This window comes from Engystomops pustulosus, unplaced genomic scaffold, assembly GCF_040894005.1.
Source record: "Engystomops pustulosus unplaced genomic scaffold, aEngPut4.maternal MAT_SCAFFOLD_109, whole genome shotgun sequence".
Classification (NCBI taxonomy): domain Eukaryota; kingdom Metazoa; phylum Chordata; class Amphibia; order Anura; family Leptodactylidae; genus Engystomops; species Engystomops pustulosus.
Window position 1 is genome coordinate 294,220 of NW_027284991.1, and position 15,012 is coordinate 309,231.

Genomic DNA, 15,012 nt, shown 5'->3' on the forward strand with positions numbered 1-15,012 from the left:
TAAATATTACCACAGACACCATATAAACTACAAGTACCACAGGACAGCACTAAATATTACCATAGAAACCATATAATCTACAAGTACCACAGGACACCTTACCCTAGGAGATGAAGACGCCCGCGCACACGCCCGTGGACAAGAATCAGGAGTGGGGGGACAGGTGAACAGTGCGTGCACCGAGCCAATGTGCACGTTGCGGCATGGGTGATCCTGCAACCGGTGATATGGGTGGCGGGAGCACCCATGACACTATCCAATACTGTTATACATGGAGTTCCAGTTATCTTGCACTCAGCACAACATACCCAGCTGAGAGCATCACCACATGCAGCTATTCTAACCTGTTATAGATACTACAGCCAAATGAGCTCCTGTTATTTTTTTAGTAAACAAGTTGGATACAGAAAATGGGTGCTATATGGCCGGATTGCAACAATCTCTCTGTGTGAGTAATGACCTAGTGTGGTCCTTTATTTAGTGGCCCACTATGGTCGCGCACCTAGTGTGTTTAGTCCGGAATAACTGAATTGACAACAAGAGTGCCCCTTGCTTGCAGGGGAAAATGGACAAGAACTAATTGATAGAATTGAATCTTTATTAATAATAAACATATACATATACAAAGCGCTGACACTATCATGTGGATAAGAAATATAACAAACAATAAAAACCGAGTGGCACAGATACAAAAGCGGACCAACCCGGACAGTATGGAGGATGGATAGTATACACTATATGATCAGATAGAGCTGGACAGAAGGTATGTGCTAGACACAGGATATCTCCGTGAATCATATATGTGGACAGTTACAACCAACACCTAAAAAGGGGGTAATTGTGTTAAGTAAATATTGGAGAGTGAGTGCCAGCTCGTACCAAATTGAAGGGGGTAGTGGGGCTCCTCTGTCCGGGATAGACCGCGTCCCCTATATCCTAAATACGAAAGCAGGGAGCAAAATACCACCCCAGAGCCTACAAGTTTCACAGAGCATCACTAAATAATACCCAAGAAACTACAAAAACCACAGTGCAGCACTAAATACTACCCCAGAACCTACAACAACTACAAGGCAGCACTAAGTTCCACCCCAAAAACTACAAAAACCATAGTGTAGCACTAAATACCACCACAAAATCTACGAGAACAACAAGGCAGCACTAAGTTCCACCCCAAAAACTACAAAAACCATAGTGTAGCACTAAATACCACCACAAAATCTACAAGAACAACAAGGCAGCACTAAATACAGCACAATCATCCCCATAAAAGGTCAACAACAGAAACTGCAGGTACAGCACAGAATGCCCCCACAGAAGCTATAAATACTACAGGGCAGCATTAAAACCATCCTAGAAACTACAAATAGGACTCCAAAAATATCAAGTACCACAATGTATCATAAAATACCACCCGGAACTACAAACAGTGCAGTCACGTATTAATAATACAGACCTTAGAGTAGACAAAAACAGAAACACCTTCCTTATTCTGGGCACCACGACTGATGTCCCACTGATCCTCCGGCCACCTCCCGGCCCTGTACAACCGGCATCAGGAGCCTTGGCTAAGTGATGCCTGGAGCAGGACAATGCTAGAAAGCAGCAGGAGGGGCCCATACAGATCCCCATTTACCCCGCATCACCAATGAAAGCAGTAACTGGATATCAGTCCTCATGGCGCAGGGCACCAGGTCACAGGTTTTGCATCCCTGCTCTTCAAAATCCATCCTGTCATCCTTATCTATTTTTATAGAAACAATGCTCACTCCATTAGTACAATGCGACAAGCTCTTCCCCCCATCAGACCAGTGCACGCTCCCTGTATCATTACCCCATGGGCCATCCTCCTTACATCTGTACAGAGCACCACAAAAAGAGGAGACAAACCAAAATATAGAATGCAGAAAATGACACTTCATTACATCAATTAAAACAAATCCAATAAAAAAGACAACATACACAGAAAAAGCCCATCAATGACCACGAGAGCTAAATCTACATAACAAAGAGATCACAGTGTTACCCAGAGGAATAACAGAGGACAAGGGGCACGTATACAGCGCATCGAGAAGATACATGACCACTTATCTTCAATCTAGAGTTTACAACTATTTCATCTGTGGGGAAGACTTTAATGTCCAGTCCTGAGGGACCGCAATGGGCTCCGATATGACCCCACCATATGCAAATAGCTACAGAGCAAACTTTTAGAAAAGAAGAAATTTATAGTGACTCAACTCTCCAGGGACATGTTACAGTGTTCTGGATTTGGGGAGGAACATCTAAAACTTTTCTAGACTTTCTTACCTTCATGAACAGTTACAGTCACAGTTTTCCCCCCCATCATAATGATCTAAAGCAGTGATGGCGAACCTAGCGGCCGAGTGCCCAAACTACAGACCCAAATCCCCTTAATTTATTGCGAGGTGCCAACCAAAAATGAAAGCAGTATCTTATTGTTCCCTGTTCTTCAACAACGTTCAATCATATTGGCCTCATGAGGACACCAACACAGTAGAAAGGAAGGAAAATTTGCATCATTGTAGCTTCTTTCCAGTGTCCCTCTGTACACAATCATGGGGCCAGCAGGAGGTCCTCCAAAGATAATTAGGCCCTGTCTACACATTCCTGGGGCAACGGCCGAGGTGCCCACAGAAAGAGCTTGGAGTGCCGCCTCTGGCACCCGTGCCATAGGTTCGCCACCACTGATCTAAAGAATTGGCATCTATAGAAAACACACTGAAAGTTACTATGTGATCTAGTTCAGAGGAATCCCCCTTTTTTGCGTGGAGTTTTTGTAGTGCACTATTTTGCAGTGACACACATTGGATAAGTTGTACTGGATGTGGTAATACCAAATTAGTTGTTTTATTTATAGTTTCTATTATTTTTTCAGCTTTAATTTTATTTATTTTCAAAAATTAATGTAACTATTTTCACAATTAATTGGTCTCACGTGAGATCTTGAGCATGTAATCGTTTGATCATGTATTATCTGTATTATCTGTCGTCAGTATGACTGCCTCTGGCAGGGTGTAATAGTAAATACTGAAAATCTGGGGGATTGTGTAACTTTAAAGGGAATCTGTCAGGGCGATTAGGGACCCTAAACCATGTGTAAATAAGTTGTTCAGTGTTCCTAATCATCCTAAGAGGCTCCCTGTAACCCCGCGGCTGTGCCATCAGTATTTCATGCCACAGACCTGGAGTCATCTACAGTTAAAGTTACAGTCAGGAGTGGAAGTCGTATATTAAGACCGTGACGACTAGAAACACAATCCTACATCTCCTTACTGACATCTCCTTACTGACATCTCCTTACTGACATCTCCTTACTGACATTGTTCCGGCTTCTCTATCATCATCAGGAGAGACGTCTCCCACCATCACATTAGACATATATGGATTCCACCCTGCAACGTGCCAAATGTCCTACAGCATTATCGGAAGAAGAGAGACAACACATAGGATCGCATGTCTACCCAAAAAGTTACATAACTGCCTCTCATGGCCACTACGAGACAGGACAAGCCTTATCACAATTCACATCCGATCGATCCCAACCCCCAGAAGAGGAGGAAACCAGTGAGGCTGTCAGGGGGGTTCCCAGACCGGTGGCCTGCTACTGCACTCTATAACTAGGGAACAGTTTTGGACCAGGAGGAGGAGCTGGGTGACACCCAGAGCACCTCACGGTGTTACTAGAGCACCTTGCGGGTGTCACTGGAGTGTGGCTGCGGAGATGCGGCGGGGGAGATACCTCCCACCGAGTACAGCTTGTCCTTTCCTCTGGGCAGCCACTATATGCTCCAGTGTCGGTGCACTAACACCTGAGTTGTCCAGATACAGTGCCAAATACTGGGCGGCAATCCTGCCTGATGCATGCTACAAGGATAGCGTGGCCTCTTACATTCCAATACTACAATGTGAGACTAGAATGAGGGAGTACAAGCACTTTGGTGCAGGTCCTACCGGCCTTAACACACGAGGAGGAGGAGGAGGACAAGGATGTCGCCAACAAAGCAGGAACGCCAGCACCACCTCAAGAAGGAGAGCGAGCACGGCCACAATGTGGATCACCATGTAGACTTCCGCTCAACCTCCACCGCCATCGGACGGGGCACTCAGTACCAGGAGGCAGAATGTGACTCACGTGGTGGAGGATTCTCTGTCCACACGTCTCCTGGTGCTGAAGGTTGGGTCCTCCGTGTACTATTTGCCCCTATGCCTTGCAGGTGCTGCCCTGTGCCCAGCGGTGTCATCAATGACAAGAGGATCCAACGTGGACATCCTAACATTTATTAAGATAAACAAAGCCTGGATCCCACACAACTTGGTTTTGCCAGTGTCTGATTGTCCACATTTCTGGAACGTCCCTTTCCAATTTTTGTGTTTTGGATTGATGGAACTTCAATTGAAAAATTTTTTAATTCTGCATCGAAATAATTGGGTCTGAACAGCCAGGACCCTCTGTGACATCATCTAATGATCGGTTTTTATTATTTCTGTCCCAATCCCAGCCATTGTTGTTCCCATCATTTTACAACCTTAAAAGAAACCTGTAGGAGTTGCGTAGCTGCCGCAAAACTGTGCTCAACTAATTGAATGAACAGGTCTGCAAGAGTATGCAGGAAGGCGTAATTCAAAATCGAGGAGGACGAGCTGTTTGTGGAGGGGGCCCTTACTTTGAGAAACAATGACCACGCCCAGGGGGCGATTAGGCAGGGAGCCCGGTAAAGTTTTATAAAAGTTATTGTTTAAAAGAAACAAGCCAGAAATCTGATAAAAACTGGCTGCTACACCTACACCTCTGCCCTGTGCCAGTCACTACACCCACACCTCTGCCCTGTGACACTCACTACACCTACACCTCTGCCCTGTGCCAGTCACTACACCTACACCTCTGCCCTGTGCAAGTCACTACACCCACACCTCTGCCCTGTGCCAGTCATTACACCTACACCTCTGCCCTGTTCCCGTCACTACACCTACACCTCTGCCCTGTGCCCATCACTACACCTACACCTCTGCCCTGTGCCAGTCACTACACCTACACCTCTTCCCTGTGACACTCACTACACCTACACCTCTGCCCTGTGCCAGTCACTACACCTACACCTCTGCCCTGTGACACTCACTACACCTACACCTCTGCCCTGTGCCAGTCACTACACCTACACCTCTGCCCTGTGCAAGTCACTACACCCACACCTCTGCCCTGTGCCAGTCATTACACCTACACCTCTGCCCTGTACCCGTCACTACACCTACACCTCTGCCCTGTGCCCATCACTGCACCTACACCTCTGCCCTGTGTCAGTCACTACACCTACACCTCTTCCCTGTGCCAGTCACTACACCTACACCTCTGCCGTGTGCCAGTCACCACACCTACACCTCTGCCCTGTGCCAGTCACTACACCCACTCCTCTGCCCTGTGCCAGTCACTACACCCACACACCTCTGCACTGTGCCAGTCACTACACCTACACCTCTGTCCTGTACCAGTCACTACACCCACACCTCTGCCCTGTGCCAGTCACTACACCTCTGCCCTGTACCAGTCACTACACCCACACCTCTGCCCTGTACCAGTCACTACACCCACACCTCTGCCCTGTGCAAGTCACTACACCCACACCTCTGCCCTGTACCAGTCACTACACCCACACCTCTGCCCTGTACCAGTCACTACACCCACACCTCTGTCCTGTACCAGTCACTACACCTACACCTCTGTCCTGTACCAGTCACTACACCCACACCTCTGCCCTGTGCAAGTCACTACACCCACACCTCTGCCCTGTGCCAGTCACTACACCCACACCTCTGCCCTGTGCCAGTCACTACACCTACACCTCTGCCCTGTACCAGTCACTACACCCACACCTCTGCCCTGTACCAGTCACTACACCTACACCTCTGCCCTGTGCCAGTCACTACACCCACTCCTCTGCCCTGTGCCAGTCACTACACCCACACACCTCTGCCCTGTGCCAGTCACTACACCTACACCTCTGTCCTGTACCAGTCACTACACCCACACCTCTGCCCTGTGCCAGTCACTACACCTCTGCCCTGTACCAGTCACTACACCCACACCTCTGCCCTGTACCAGTCACTACACCCACACCTCTGCCCTGTGCAAGTCACTACACCCACACCTCTGCCCTGTACCAGTCACTACACCCACACCTCTGCCCTGTACCAGTCACTACACCCACACCTCTGTCCTGTACCAGTCACTACACCTACACCTCTGTCCTGTACCAGTCACTACACCCACACCTCTGCCCTGTGCAAGTCACTACACCCACACCTCTGCCCTGTGCCAGTCACTACACCCACACCTCTGCCCTGTGCCAGTCACTACACCTACACCTCTGCCCTGTACCAGTCACTACACCCACACCTCTGCCCTGTACCAGTCACTACACCCACACCTCTGCCCTGTGCCAGTCACTACACCCACACCTCTGCCCTGTGCCAGTCACTACACCTACACCTCTGCCCTGTACCAGTCACTACACCCACACCTCTGCCCTGTGCCAGTCACTACACCCACACCTCTGCCCTGTACCAGTCACTACACCCACACCTCTGCCCTGTACCAGTCACTACACAAACACCTCTGCCCTGTGCAAGTCACTACACCCACACCTCTGCCCTGTACCAGTCACTACACCCACACCTCTGCCCTGTACCAGTCACTACACCCACACCTCTGTCCTGTACCAGTCACTACACCTACACCTCTGTCCTGTACCAGTCACTACACCCACACCTCTGCCCTGTGCAAGTCACTACACCCACACTTCTGCCCTGTGACACTCACTACACCTACACCTCTGTCCTGTACCAGTCACTACACCCACACCTCTGCCCTGTGCCAGTCACTACACCTACACCTCTGCCCTGTAGCAGTCACTACACCCACACCTCTGCCCTGTGCAAGTCACTACACCCACACCTCTGCCCTGTGACACTCACTACAACCACACCTCTGCCCTGTGCCAGTCACTACACCCACATCTCTGCCCTGTGCCAGTCACTACACCTACACCTCTGTCCTGTACCAGTCACTACACCTACACCTCTGCCCAGTGCCAGTTACTACACCTACACCTCTGCCCTGTGCCAGTCACTACACCCACACCTCTGCCCTGTGCCAGTTACTACACCTACACCTCTGCCCTGTGCCAGTCACTACACCCACACCTCTGCCCTGTGCCAGTCACTACACCTACACCTCTGCCCTGTACCAGTCACTACACCCACACCTCTGCCCTGTACCAGTCACTACACCCACACCTCTGCCCTGTGCCAGTCACTACACCCACACCTCTGCCCTGTGCAAGTCACTACACCCACACCTCTGCCCTGTGCCAGTCACTACACCTACACCTCTGCCCTGTGCCAGTCACTACACCCACACCTCTGCCCTGTGCCAGTTACTACACCCACACACCTCTGCCCTGTGCCAGTCACTACACCTACACCTCTGCCTTGTGCCAGTCACTACACCTACACCTCTGCCCTGTACCAGTCACTACACCTACACCTCTGCCCTGTGCCAGTCACTACACCCACATCTCTGCCCTGTGCCAGTCACTACACCTACACCTCTGTCCTGTACCAGTCACTACACCTACACCTCTGCCCAGTGCCAGTTACTACACCTACACCTCTGCCCTGTGCCAGTCACTACACCCACACCTCTGCCCTGTGCCAGTCACTACACCTACACCTCTGCCCTGTGCAAGTCACTACACCCACACCTCTGCCCTGTACCAGTCACTACAACCACACCTCTGCCCTGTACCAGTCACTACACCTACACCTCTGCCCTGTGCCAGTCACTACACCCACACCTCTGCCCTGTGCCAGTCACTACACCTACACCTCTGCCTTGTGCCAGTCACTACACCTACACCTCTGCCCTGTGCCAGTCACTACACCTACACCTCTGCCCTGTGCCAGTCACTACACCCACATCTCTGCCCTGTGCCAGTCACTACACCTACACCTCTGTCCTGTACCAGTCACTACACCCACACCTCTGCCCTGTACCAGTCACTACACAAACACCTCTGCCCTGTGCCAGTCACTACACCTACACCTCTGCCTTGTGCCAGTCACTACACCTACACCTCTGCTTTGTGCCCGTCACTACACCCACACCTCTGCCCTGTGCCAGTCACTACACCTACACCTCTGCCCTGTGCCAGTCACTGTATCGATGCCTCCTCCTAAGGAACAACATAAGAAGATAATAATTGCTCGGCTCTGTGCACATCCTGTGGTGCTGCGTCTACTGTGGGTGTCACCCCCGGGCCCCTCAGCTGCTGCAGAACCTCATCATACACAGCACATCATCTCCTCATTATATTATCATCACACATTAGAAGAATGGTCTCACCTTTTCTCCGGGTCCTCAGATCTTCAGTCCTGCGGCTGTGGAGACCCCCAAACTTTCATGGGGTCCCTGATGTCAGTGATAGATCCCGGATCGTGTCCTGTGATCTCCTCAGATAAATCCAGTTTGGGACAGAAGTTTTTCTTTTTGTTAATTTTTTTGGCAGTTCAGACTGATCCCCTCTCCCTGAGACTCCGCTCCGTGTCCTGCAGCCCCAGAGAAAGGAAAGTCACATGAAGGAGAAGCGGCCGGAGGAGGGAGGAGGGACCCGGAGTCCCCAGCATCCAAAATAGCCCGGGTGTCGCTTACTCTGCACATTGCCTTTCATGTGGTGGACGATGCCAGAGGGGGCAGGGGGGTATTTATACAGCAACATGGAGAAGACAGGTGCCCGGGCAAGAATGTGCTCCACACCCTGCCAGAGCTGCATCTACACACAGTGTCACATCCTACTGAGAGACACATGGAAGACTATAACTACTATAATACTGCCCCCTATGTACAGGAATATAACTACTATAATACTGCCCCTATGTACAGGAATATAACTACTATAATACTGCCCCCTATGTACAGGAATATAACTACTATAATACTGCCCCCTATGTACAAGAATATAACTACTATAATACTGCTCCCTATGTACAGGAATATAACTACTATAATACTGCCCCCTATGTACAGGAATATAACTACTATAATACTGCCCCCTATGTACAAGAATATAACTACTATAATACTGCCCCCTATGTACAGGAATATAACTACTATAATACTGCCCCCTATGTACAGGAATATAACTACTATAATACTGCCCCCTATGTACAAGAATATAACTACTATAATACTGCTCCCTATGTACAGGAATATAACTACTATAATACTGCCCCCTATGTACAGGAATATAACTACTATAATACTGCCCCCTATGTACAGGAATATAACTACTATAATACTGTTCCCTATGTACAGGAATATAACTACTATAATACTGCCCCCTATGTACAGGAATATAACTACTATAATACTGCCCCCTATGTACAAGAATATAACTACTATAATACTGCCCTCTATGTACAGGAATATAACTACTATAATCCTGCCCCCTATGTACAGGAATATAACTACTATAATACTGCCTCCTATGTACAAGAATATAACTACTATAATACTGCCCCCTATGTACAGGAATATAACTACTATAATACTGCCCCCATGTACAGGAATATAACTACTATAATACTGCCTCCTATGTACAAGAATATAACTACTATAATACTGCCCCCTATGTACAGGAATATAACTACTATAATACTGTCCCTATGTACAGGGATATAACTACTATAATACTGCCCCCTATGTACAGGAATATAACTACTATAATACTGCCCCCTATGTACAGGGATATAACTACTATAATACTGCCCCCTATGTACAGGAATATAACTACTATAATACTGCTCCCTATGTACAGGAATATAACTACTATAATACTGCCCCCTATGTACAGGAATATAACTGCTATAATACTGCCCCCTATGTACAAGAATATAACTACTATAATACTGCCCCCTATGTACAAGAATATAACTACTATAATACTGTCCCCTATGTACAAGAATATAACTACTATAATACTGCCCCCTATGTACAAGAATATAACTACTATAATACTGCCCCCTATGTACAGGAATATAACTACTATAATACTGCCCCCTATGTACAGGGATATAACTACTATAATACTGCCCCCTATGTACAGGAATATAACTACTATAATACTGCCCCCTATGTACAGGAATATAACTACTATAACACTGCCCCCTATGTACAGGAATATAACTACTATAATACTGCCCCCTATGTACAGGGATATAACTACTATAATATTGCCCCCTATGTACAAGAATATAACTACTATAATACTGCCCCCTATGTACAGGAATATAACTACTATAATACTGCCCCATATGTACAGGAATATAACTACTATAATACTGCCCCCTATGTACAGGAATATAACTACTATAATACTGCCTCCTATGTACAGGAATATAACTACTATAATACTGCCCCCTATGTACAAGAATATAACTACTATAATACTGCCCCCTATGTACAGGAATATAACTACTATAATACTGCCCCCTATGTACAAGAATATAACTACTATAATACTGCCCCCTATGTACAAGAATATAACTACTATAATACTGCCCCCTATGTACAGGGATATAACTACTATAATACTGTCTCCTATGTACAAGAATATAACTACTATAATACTGCCCCCTATGTACAGGGATATAACTACTATAATACTGCCCCCTATGTACAGGAATATAACTACTATAATACTGCCCCCTATGTACAGGAATATAACTATTATAATACTGCCCCCTATGTACAAGAATATAACTACTATAATACTGCCTCCTATGTACAAGAATATAACTACTATAATACTGCCCCCTATGTACAAGAATATAACTACTATAATACTGCCTCCTATGTACAAGAATATAACTACTATAATACTGCCCCCTATGTACAGGAATATAACTACTATAATACTGCCCCCTATGTACAGGAATATAACTACTATAATACTGCCCCCTATGTACAGGAATATAACTACTATAATACTGCCCCCTATGTACAGGAATATAACTATTATAATACTGCCCCCTATGTACAAGAATATAACTACTATAATACTGCCTCCTATGTACAAGAATATAACTACTATAATACTGCCCCCTATGTACAAGAATATAACTACTATAATACTGCCTCCTATGTACAAGAATATAACTACTATAATACTGCCCCCTATGTACAGGAATATAACTACTATAATACTGCCCCCTATGTACAGGAATATAACTACTATAATACTGCCCCCTATGTACAAGAATATAACTACTATAATACTGCCCCCTATGTACAAGAATATAACTACTATAATACTGCCCCTATGTACAGGAATATAACTACTATAATACTGCCCCCTATGTACAGGAATATAACTACTATAATACTGCCTCCTATGTACAGGAATATAACTACTATAATACTGCCTCCTATGTACAGGAATATAACTACTATAATACTGCCCCCTATGTACAGGAATATAACTACTATAATACTGCCCCCTATGTACAGGAATATAACTACTATAATACTGCCCCCTATGTACAAGAATATAACTACTATAATACTGTCCCCTATGTACAGGAATATAACTACTATAATACTGCCCCCTATGTACAAGAATATAACTACTATAATACTGCCCCCTATGTACAAGAATATAACTACTATAATACTGCCCCCTATGTACAAGAATATAACTACTATAATACTGCCCCCTATGTACAGGGATATAACTACTATAATACTGTCTCCTATGTACAAGAATATAACTACTATAATACTGCCCCCTATGTACAGGGATATAACTACTATAATACTGCCCCCTATGTACAGGAATATAACTACTATAATACTGCCCCCTATGTACAGGAATATAACTATTATAATACTGCCCCCTATGTACAAGAATATAACTACTATAATACTGCCTCCTATGTACAAGAATATAACTACTATAATACTGCCCCCTATGTACAAGAATATAACTACTATAATACTGCCTCCTATGTACAAGAATATAACTACTATAATACTGCCCCCTATGTACAGGAATATAACTACTATAATACTGCCCCCTATGTACAGGAATATAACTACTATAATACTGCCCCCTATGTACAGGAATATAACTACTATAATACTGCCCCCTATGTACAGGAATATAACTATTATAATACTGCCCCCTATGTACAAGAATATAACTACTATAATACTGCCTCCTATGTACAAGAATATAACTACTATAATACTGCCCCCTATGTACAAGAATATAACTACTATAATACTGCTTCCTATGTACAAGAATATAACTACTATAATACTGCCCCCTATGTACAGGAATATAACTACTATAATACTGCCCCCTATGTACAGGAATATAACTACTATAATACTGCCCCCTATGTACAAGAATATAACTACTATAATACTGCCCCTATGTACAAGAATATAACTACTATAATACTGCCCCCTATGTACAGGAATATAACTACTATAATACTGCCTCCTATGTACAGGAATATAACTACTATAATACTGCCTCCTATGTACAAGAATATAACTACTATAATACTGCCCCTATGTACAAGAATATAACTACTATAATACTGCCCCCTATGTACAGGAATATAACTACTATAATACTGCCTCCTATGTACAGGAATATAACTACTGTAATACTGCCCCCTATGTACAAGAATATAACTACTATAATACTGCCCCTATGTACAGGAATATAACTACTATAATACTGCCCCCTATGTACAGGAATATAACTACTATAATACTGCCTCCTATGTACAGGAATATAACTACTATAATACTGCCTCCTATGTACAGGAATATAACTACTATAATACTGCCCCCTATGTACAGGAATATAACTACTATAATACTGCCCCCTATGTACAGGAATATAACTACTATAATACTGCCCCCTATGTACAAGAATATAACTACTATAATACTGTCCCCTATGTACAGGAATATAACTACTATAATACTGCCCCCTATGTACAAGAATATAACTACTATAATACTGCCCCCTATGTACAGAGATATAACTACTATAATACTGCCCCCTATGTACAGGAATATAACTACTATAATACTGCCCCCTATGTACAGGAATATAACTACTATAATACTGCCCCCTATGTACAAGAATATAACTACTATAATACTGCCTCCTATGTACAAGAATATAACTACTATAATACTGCCCCCTATGTACAGAAATATAACTACTATAATACTGCTCCTATGTACAAGAATATAACTACTATAATACTGCCTCCTATGTACAAGAATATAACTACTATAATACTGCCCCCTATGTACAGGAATATAACTACTATAATACTGCCCCCTATGTACAGGAATATAACTACTATAATACTGCCCCCTATGTACAAGAATATAACTACTATAATACTGCCCCTATGTACAAGAATATAACTACTATAATACTGCCCCCTATGTACAAGAATATAACTACTATAATACTGCCCCCTGTGTACAAGAATATAACTACTATAATACTGCCCCCTATGTACAGGAATATAACTACTATAATACTGCCCCTATGTACAAGAATATAACTACTATAATACTGCCCCCTATGTACAAGAATATAACTACTATAACACTGACGTTCTTCTCCCCGCTGTCGTGGTGCGAGCGCCAAATGTGGCGCATAGGTAGCGGTGGACTGGCGGAGCTCGCGGCGCTGTACTCCTGAAGTGTCCTCCGTGTAGTGCAGCACGTATCTTTGCGATGGCAACACATCTCTTCTCTCTGGAGTTCTAATGGAGCCTCAATCGATGGTGTATCCCCTAAAGAATACCGGTGTAAGAAGGAACGTGGATCTTCTGTGTCTGGGACGGCCCGCCTGTGAGTGAACCTCGCCGATGTGGTCTTCTCAGCTGAAGTTAAAATCTTCATCCCGGATGGTTATGTGGAGAACACCTTCATATGAAAAGTCGCTCCAGCGTTAACGACTGTGGGGAAACGTGTCTCCACGTGAGATTCTGCATTGAAGTCTATTGCTACATGGATACAGATTGCACTTGTACCGCTCCCTCTGCCGCTTGGATAAATCTTGTGTGGAAAAAATCTGCCTCGATGCGGGAAGTCCAGGAGTGGTGAGATATATGTCCCATGCTTACGCTTCTACCTTACATGTCTTCGACTAGGCTACCTAATCTTGCTTAATGAACTACTTGCCTCTCAGCTAACTGACTAACTAAATTGTGAATCCCCTCAGGGAACCTAACATCTCCCCTCCCTTCCCTGGAAACTAACAGTAATTCATTACTAATTCTGCAGAATAACACTCTCTGCGCACTATCTACCACCTGCTGGCCACAAAGTGTGCTATATGTGTGCTTCATACCCATTCTACTTGTTGTGCTATATGTATGCTCCATACCCATTCTACTTGTTGTGCTATATGTGTGCTTCATACCCATTCTACTTGTTGTGCTATATGTGTGCTCCATACCCATTCTACTTGTTGTGCTATATGTATGCTCCATACCCATTCTACTTGTTGTGCTATATGTGTGCTTCATACCCATTCTACTTGTTGTGCTATATGTGTGCTTCATACCCATTCTACTTGTTGTGCTATATGTGTGCTCCATACCCATTCTACTTGTTGTGCTATATGTGTGCTTCATACCCATTCTACTTGTTGTGCTATATGTGTGCTCCATACCCATTCTACTTGTTGTGCTATATGTGTGCTCCATACCCATTCTACTTGTTGTGCTATATGTGTGCTCCATACCCATTCTACTTGTTGTGCTATATGTATGCTCCATACCCATTCTACTTGTTGTGCTATATGTGTGCTCCATACCCATTCTACTTGTTGTGCTATATGTGTGCTTCATACCCATTCTACTTGTTGTGCTATATGTGTGCTCCATACCCAT

At 44.7% G+C, this 15,012-nt stretch overlaps 1 protein-coding gene across 1 annotated transcript in view; it reads right to left on the bottom strand.

Annotated features, from left to right (window-relative positions):
• OBSCN (obscurin, cytoskeletal calmodulin and titin-interacting RhoGEF) overlaps window positions 1–8,660 on the bottom strand; it is a 155,949-nt gene extending 147,289 nt beyond the window's left edge. The window contains exon 1 of the mRNA XM_072131628.1: window positions 8,423–8,660. The gene's annotated coding sequence lies outside the window, so the exon portion shown is untranslated. The remainder of the gene's footprint in view (window positions 1–8,422) is intronic.
• Between the last annotated feature and the right edge of the window lie 6,352 nt (window positions 8,661–15,012).